Source organism: Sus scrofa, chromosome 11, assembly GCF_000003025.6.
Source record: "Sus scrofa isolate TJ Tabasco breed Duroc chromosome 11, Sscrofa11.1, whole genome shotgun sequence".
Taxonomy (NCBI): domain Eukaryota; kingdom Metazoa; phylum Chordata; class Mammalia; order Artiodactyla; family Suidae; genus Sus; species Sus scrofa.
In genome coordinates this window covers 37,028,513-37,036,633 of record NC_010453.5, presented here as the reverse complement: position 1 = coordinate 37,036,633, position 8,121 = coordinate 37,028,513, and the positions used below count along the sequence as shown (strand labels likewise).

Here is an 8,121-nt window from a genome sequence, read left to right as displayed (position 1 = left end):
GAAAATTTATGGCCAAGACAAGTAGTCAAGTTTTTAAATACAATAGACTTAAGACCTACAGATGGCCAAAAAACATATGAAAAGATGTTCAGAATCACTCCATCATTAGAGAAATGCAAATCAAAACTATTATGAGGTACCACCTTACACTGGCCAAAATGTCCACCATCAAAAAGTCTATAAACAATAAATTCTGGAAAGGGTGTGGAGGAAAGGGTAGGTACCCTATTACACTGTTGGTGGGAATGTAAATTGGTGCAACCACTGTGGAAAACAGTATGGAGATTCCTCAGAAAATCAAAAATAGAACTACTATTTGATCCAGCAGTCCAACTCCTGGGCACCTATCCAGAGAAAACCATTACTCAAAAAGATACATGTAGTCCAATATTCATTGCAGCACTCTATACAATAGCCAAGACATGGTAACAACATAAATGTCCATCGACAGAAGAGTGGATAAAGATGTGGTACATATACACAATGGACTATCACTCAGCCATTGAAAGGAAAGAAATAATGACATTTTTAGCAACATGGATGGATCTAGAAGTTATCACGCTAAGTGAAGTTGGTATACAGTGAGAAACCAACATCATATGCTATCGCTTACATGTGGAATCTAAACAAAGGAGAGAATGAACTTCTTTGCAGAACAGATATCGACTTAGAGACTTGAAAAACATGTTCTCCAAAGGAGACAGGTTGGGAGGTCGGGGGATGGGCTGCGGGTTTGTGATAGAAATGCTATAAAATTAGGTCATGATGATCATTGTACAACTATAAATGTAATAAAATTCATTGAGTAATAAGAAAAGAAACTGGAAAACCTAATTATTTCATATTACATTGAAGGTTAAATAAATTATGGCATAGGGAAACAGTAACAACAACAAAACAGTCATCCAATGGATAAGAAGGTAACTGCTTTGTAAAAGAAACATTCTATTAAAAGAACATTTTGAAAATTGAAAAAAAAATAATACAATAGACTTGAATTTGAATTCAGTGTTGAAATTCATTAATTTATGAGCTGTTTTCCTTTTCCAATTAATGGCTATATAGTAGGAATTTTGCATTAATTAAAATGGAAGCACATGTAGAGTGCTTGGCTCATAAGAGATAATAAATGAGACTTTGTTTTTGTTTAATGTAAACACCCACAGTGTTATCTTTTTCCTTTATTATTGATAAATCCACTGCACAATGGAGAAATTGGACTTTTGAAGTGCCTATCCTACATGTGATATTAAGCTGTGACAGATGGACGCTCAGTTGCTGTTGTGCAGAACTTTTGCCAAATAGAATAGTCATCTGAAAAAGGTGACAATAATAGAGTTCTTCACTGCAGGATTCAAAGACCTACTGCCGTTCATCATGATTGTAGATAATGCCCAATGACTCTGTGTCTATAAAAATACCAATAGATATTTGATAATCTTTGCTAAAGATATAAGAAAAGAGAAGCTGAACTTCAAGGTAGGAAGTTACGATTTCTCTCTCTCCCTCTCTCTCTTTCTCCCTCCATCTTCCCTATCTTCCCTATCCGTCTCTTACACAAATGAAATAGGAGTGATGAATGAGAAAATTAAAATTTGTGTAGGAAATATTTCAAGTAGAAAATGAAAGAGATATTCTCAACTTCTTCAGAGAAAAATATTAGAATGTTCAGATAAAAACCATAGGCTTTTTGTGACTGAGTAATTTGAAAGTGAAAACAGACAATAATTTCTCTTGTGTGGTTTAGACCACTCATATTCCTACACTCTGCTTCACTTTTCCTTCCTTTTTCCCTCTCTCCTTCCTTCTCTTTCTTCCTCCCTTCCCTCATCTCTTCTCTCCTCTTTTTCTGCTTCTTTTTCTCTCTCCTTTTTCTCCTTTTAGTCTTCCTCTTCTTCAGAGTATTTGCTTTTAAAAAATATGTATCCACGCTTGCCTTACTTTTTTAACTCTATCTTTTCTTTGTCTTTTTGTTATCCTGCCTCGGAAATTGCTCCACTATTTTCGTAAGCTGACAGAATTTCCTCTTGGTCATATACTGAGTTATTAAAACCAATGGTTCAAGGAAAACCTAACTCCATGTCTCAAAGCTTTAACTTAATATTTTATATTTTAACTTCTTTCTGGAAAAGTGTTGAACTCTGTTTGGGGAATGAAAACACAAAGATCTTGGTAGCTCTTTATGCTAGGAGATTCGGGGGGGTTGTTTGTTTATGTCTTTTCTATTTATTTCTATATTTAGTATTTCATCATTTCACAGCACTAGAAAAATTGGCAAGAAGCAGTGTCAAATCCCTATTCAGATATAAAGGAATATATATAAACCTAAAATAACTATTATATATCAAATATTTATTACACACTAGGCTATATATTAAGTACTTTGCTAACCATTTTACTGGCATTATTTAATTAATCCACATAACCATTATTTCTGTATGTAACCATTATTTTTGTATGTACTATTTTATATAAGAAAACTTTTGGAGAAACTATTTACCTAAGGTCAAATATTTATTTAGTTGTTCTAAAGCCCATGTTCTTAATAACACAGTATATTATCTTCCTTAATACTGATTGAATAAATCCTAAAGACAGACATTTGGTCAAGGTGAGGTGCTTATTAATTAATTTGCCCTTTATGGTAGATACTGTGGATTGCCTTCAAGATCAAGATGCACATTCCCTTAGCTGCAGGAAGTTATGGTTCAAGAGGCTCGTAGTTGATTACCTTTTTGGGAATTTCCCTTAACTGAAGCTTATTATCATATCCAAATTTATATCCCCTTGTCAGGAGCAGTCTGCTTCTAAAGACCATTTTATATGAGTGTTCAAAGTTTCATCTATTTTTCCCCAACTCAGGACAACTCGAAAGGGACATTCCAGGTCCAGATATCCCTACAGAATGGGCTGAGGACTCTGTTGCAGCTGTATCCCTATTGAACATCTCCCTCTGCTCTTCTTGTTTACATATTTCCTTAGAAATATCATTCCTAAGCCCAGTACGCCTCCTGCATGTGAGTATCCATCTCAGAATCTGTTGCCATGGAACCCAACCTAAGACATTTGGTCCCTGAATGATTCCAGAATGCAGATTTTTTGTTTTGTTTTGTTTTTTGTCTTTTTGCTATTTCTTGGGCCGCTCCTGTGGCATATGGAGGTTCCCAGGCTAGGGGTCAAATCAGAGCTGAAGCTGCCGGCCTATGCCAGAGCCACAGCAACGCAGGATCCGAGCCACGTCTGCAACCTACACCACAGCTCACGGCAATGCTGGATCATTAACCCACTGAGCAAAGGCAGGGACCGAACCCACAACGTCATGGTTCCTAGTCGGACTCCTTAACCACTACACCACCATGGGAACTCCCAGAATGCAGATTTAAATGGGAGGTTTTGTGGTTGGGTCACTTGCCAGATTTCTGACTTTGAGTACCAACCACTGATAGTATGTAGAGTTATGAAAGCCCTCAGAATTATGTAGCAGAGCAGTTGTTATAAACTTTCTGGTATTGAATTTGAATGGGATACATACAAATGGAAATGAATGACTGATGCAATATTTTATGCATTTGAGAAGAGGGAAGTAATAAATATACAGACTACAGAACTATATAATATTGTTGGATGTTATCCATGCATAATGGAAAGTCAATTAAAGGGTGACTTAATGTGAAGTGTGAAAATCAATGGGATTGCTTGGCAGCTTATAAAGCTAATCTCATCTCCTGCACTTGAGGGCCTGAAAAAATGAACATCAGACTTAGACCATAAATATGGGAGCAGCAGCACTTCAGTGATATTTGAATTCTCAATCTAATTAAGTATCTTTACAGCAAACTCAAAGTCCTGAACAGAAAGGAATAGTGCCTTTGGAATTGGAATGTTTTCATTCAATAATCGTCAAACCCCAGATTTTTCTGAACCCTCCTGAAGTGATAAAATGGCTCGCTCTTTCTTGTTAAAGACCAGAACCACCCAAACCCTTGCTTCAACATTATTCAGAATCATCTGCTCTGGAAAGAAACATGAATTTACTTGGAATTTCTTCCCATTTTCCCTCTTGGCCATAAGGTAAGTAACAATCCCAGTCAGGTAGAGAAGTGCTGGTTCTGCTAAGGAGGGAAGAAACCAAATGCAAAAAAAAAAAACCTTCCCCAAAAAACCACTACAGAGTATGTCAACATGTATCATCTGCAGCCAAGAGAACATGTATAGGAATGAAGTCTGAGGGTGGTGGGTCAAAGGAACCAAAACAGAAAGTTGAAAGTTGGATATGGGAGAATATATAAATATGGTGTACTTTCCCAGATATGTTTTATCACTCTAGGAAAGATACACAGAGGAGATGGGATTTGGAAGTTTAGAAAAATCAATGGTTTAATCTAAGCGATGTAACAATTCCAATATAGAAGACACTGAATAAAAGGATCAATATGAGAATCTCTCATACTAGAGTGGATGCATTATACAATATTGGACAGTTCACTATGAAAATAGTACACTGGCTTACCATATTGATGACATATTATTACTTAGAGACCAATCAATAATGTGGTGGTAAGTCTACTGCTTTAATTACGTATAGATTGAAAGTGTTAAAAATCCATCTCATAGTAATTGATGAATATTTTTGTCTTTGTCTTTCCTGCTCATCAAGCTCACCAGCATCATTCTCAAGAATTCAGAATATCTTATCCACTCATAGCAGATCTCTCAGACCATCACCACTGACCAATGAAGTATTTGCAACAGAGATTTACCGATGGGCATATGATGATGAGGTCCGCTACTCCTAACAAACACTGGAACAAGAGAAGCCATTGACCTGATATAGCTATAGAATTGCTTCTTAGAAGGTCAGCAGAGGTGCCTGTATAGAGTTGATAATCTATTAATATGGGGCACCATCCTCCAGGATACACCATAAATCACTAATGATTTTCCCTAGTGGATAGAACACTTGGATTAGGAAACCACAGGTGTTAAGTAGATGTGGGCCTGTTTTCCATACTTCCAGTTGCAGTACTTTCCATCTCCACAATTCAGGCTCTAGAAGTCCTAATTCCAGAAGTGGTGGATGCTTTTGCTTAAGTACCATTAAACTTTGTTACGGCTGCAATATGGTAATTTCAGATTCCTTGTTCACAGTGAATTGCAAGTACAGGAATTCACATTATTGGTTAAAAAGAAAAAATTACCCTCATCAGTATAGCTATTGCTATAAAATTGTACCAATAAAGAATGCATTTGGCATTAGTTATTTTCTTTTGGTACCATGATACCTCTTTTAATTATAAACAGATAAGTGTATCAGCCAAAGACTGAAGAGATCATCAATGAGGAGTAAAAGTCAGGTTTACCTATGAGGTAATCCACCTAGACCAATGGAAATGCTAGCTGATATGAGGGGAATCTAGAAAAGGTATGAAGAAGGGAGAAAATTGCTATCACTTAAGACCTTGAGACCAACTGCAGTGAGGAGAAAAGAGGTTGTAAATCATCTTACTAGCCCACATATTATACATTTCCCTAGGAGATGAGACAAAATGAAATTCTGGTGAATATGAACCAGATGAGGTAAACTTACTATTAGAAACATGCAGATCAAAAGGGCAAAAAAAATAGGGACTCCAATGGAAAGTGTGGAGTACCATAGCTGCCATGAGTACTGGCTGATGACAACTCAGAGCTGAGTATTTCTCCTGGAGTGTTCCTTGCCTAAAGGTCAGGATGCATTCAAAGAACGGTTTATGCTGGGGTAAAATGGTCCAGACCTCTTATCTCAGTTTTGAACAGTTAAGCCCCTGGGATCAGCTGAGACTTTTGCATCACAATTTAATTTTAGCATCTGCTCAATCCTACTCCTCTCATATGCATACATTTTTTCCCAAGTACATACCCATAAAACTCCTATGTGCAAATATTTAATTCAGAATGTTTTTTTTCTAGGAATTTCAGTATAAAATACTCTCAACTTGGAGTTCCCATCATGGATCAGTGGTTAATGAATCTGACCAGGAACCATGAGGTTGCAGGTTCCATCCCTGGCCTTGCTCAGTGGGATAAGTATTTGGCATTGCCAATGAACTGTGGTGTAGATTGAAGCCACAGCTCAGATCTGGCATTCCTGTAGCTCTGGCATAGGCCAGCAGCTGTAGCTCTGATTAGACCCCTAGCCTGGGAACCTCCATATGCCATGGATGTGGCCCTAGAAAAGAAAAATAAAATAAATAAAATAAAATAAAATAAAATATAAATAAAATAAAATAAAATAAATACTCTCAACTTAAAATCTATAAAGGAATTATATTTAAATACTCATGTAGACAGTAAGCATGCCTAAAAGCAAATCATGTACTATATGAAATATTGGGTTGTTATATATCTCTTCTATTCCAGAATGAGAAAACATGGAAAAGAAGCAAAATGAAATTCAAAAAAAATCGTACTACAGAGAGATGTAAATGAAAAAGATAATACTAGTGAAATTATTTATAATTAAAACAAAAATAAATTTTAGACAGTTGTTTGGCTTATTGCACGGTGTATGTATTGATTTTTAATTTGAAAGGAAAATCCAATAAAGTATACAAATAAAAGAATAGATTTGGCTTACAAAAATAATATGACTTCTACAGAAAGCAGCAGAGAAAAGCTGGTTATATTTGAATAATCTCATCTAATCTCAAAATTTTAATACATACATAACTTGATGAACAAAAAATCAGTTTATTGTGCCCACATATCCACCTGATCTTGGACTTTGGTATACAACACTCTACCTTATATCTCAGCTTATTATCCAGAAGACATCTCAAAGTCAATATTTACAAAACTGAATTACTTTCTCTGGTTTATTTTTGCCTCACTACTCTTCTCACACCACAAGTCTTCTCATTTTTATGTTGGCTGTTACCAAAACATACAACTATTGTAAACGTGTGAGTCTTGTTCTTGACTGTGGGCTCTTTTTCATATTCTATATCTTATTATATTCCAATTCTATCCAATTTGCTTTTTTTTAATGTCTCTCCTTCCTACTCTCCTACATATGATGGGGATTCTTACCTATAAACTAAATTATTAATAACATGTTTAATTGGGTCTGCACTTCTGTTTCATTATCCAAGAAATCTTTTCATACATACTACCAACATGACTTTTCATCTTGATGAAAACTGTTTAATGATTTTCTGTTGCCTTTAGAGTAAAAGACTCTAAGATGCTATACAAGACATTTTATTTGTGCTGCCTGCTAAAGTTTCCACCTCTGTTTCTCACCATCTTCTTTAAGTAGTATTATTTAATATCATTACTTTTCCATCAGGTTTTAAGATCCAACTCAGGCATATTCTCTTTGGGGAAATCTTAAATCCACTAGCCACAACATTTGTAAAATTACCAAAAATCAATTTTTGCATCTTTTTTCTAGATGGCTTTTTCTAGATGGCTTTTTCAAGATGGCTTTTTGAACGTCTCTGATAGTTTCCTGCTTCAGAGAAATTATTTGCTGCTATTTAAAATATAAAATCATGGAATGTGTTCATGAAAACTGATAAATTTATTTTTTAAGTTAAAAAAAAGAAAGCACCTAAGATCATGTAAAAATGGAATTCTGGACTATGCCTGGTTAATAGAAGGGCTACTGTGTACTGGTGTTACTCACTGTGAATTACAAAATGAAATAACCTAATTGAAATACAAATAATCAGTACATATCCAAAAATCCTGTGATATTGAATAGAATATTTTCAAAATGTAAAATATGTAATTATGAATGATTTTCATAAACTCTAAGCAGAACAGGTTTGCCAAAAAATCAGGTTAATTTATTTAATTTTATTTCCCTAATACATTACATATATTTTTTTCTACTGAGTGCATGATGACCCAGTTACACATAAATGTATACATTCTTTCTTCTCACATTATCATGCTCCATCATAAGTGACTAGACATAGTTCCCAGTGCTACAGAGCCAGGATCTCATTGCAAATCCATTCCAAAGGCAACAGTCTGCATCTATTAACCCCAAGTTCCCAACCCACCCCACTCCCTCTGCCTCACCCTTGGCAATGACAAGTCTATTCTCCAAGTCCATGATTGTCTTTTCTGTGGAAA

At 35.4% G+C, this 8,121-nt stretch overlaps 1 long non-coding RNA gene across 1 annotated transcript; it reads left to right on the top strand.

Moving 5' to 3' along the window:
* Positions 1,356–6,055, top strand: LOC110255825. The gene is made up of 3 exons (XR_002336688.1): positions 1,356–1,479; positions 2,863–3,017; positions 3,834–6,055. It is a non-coding gene; the product is annotated as an uncharacterized LOC110255825 (long non-coding RNA).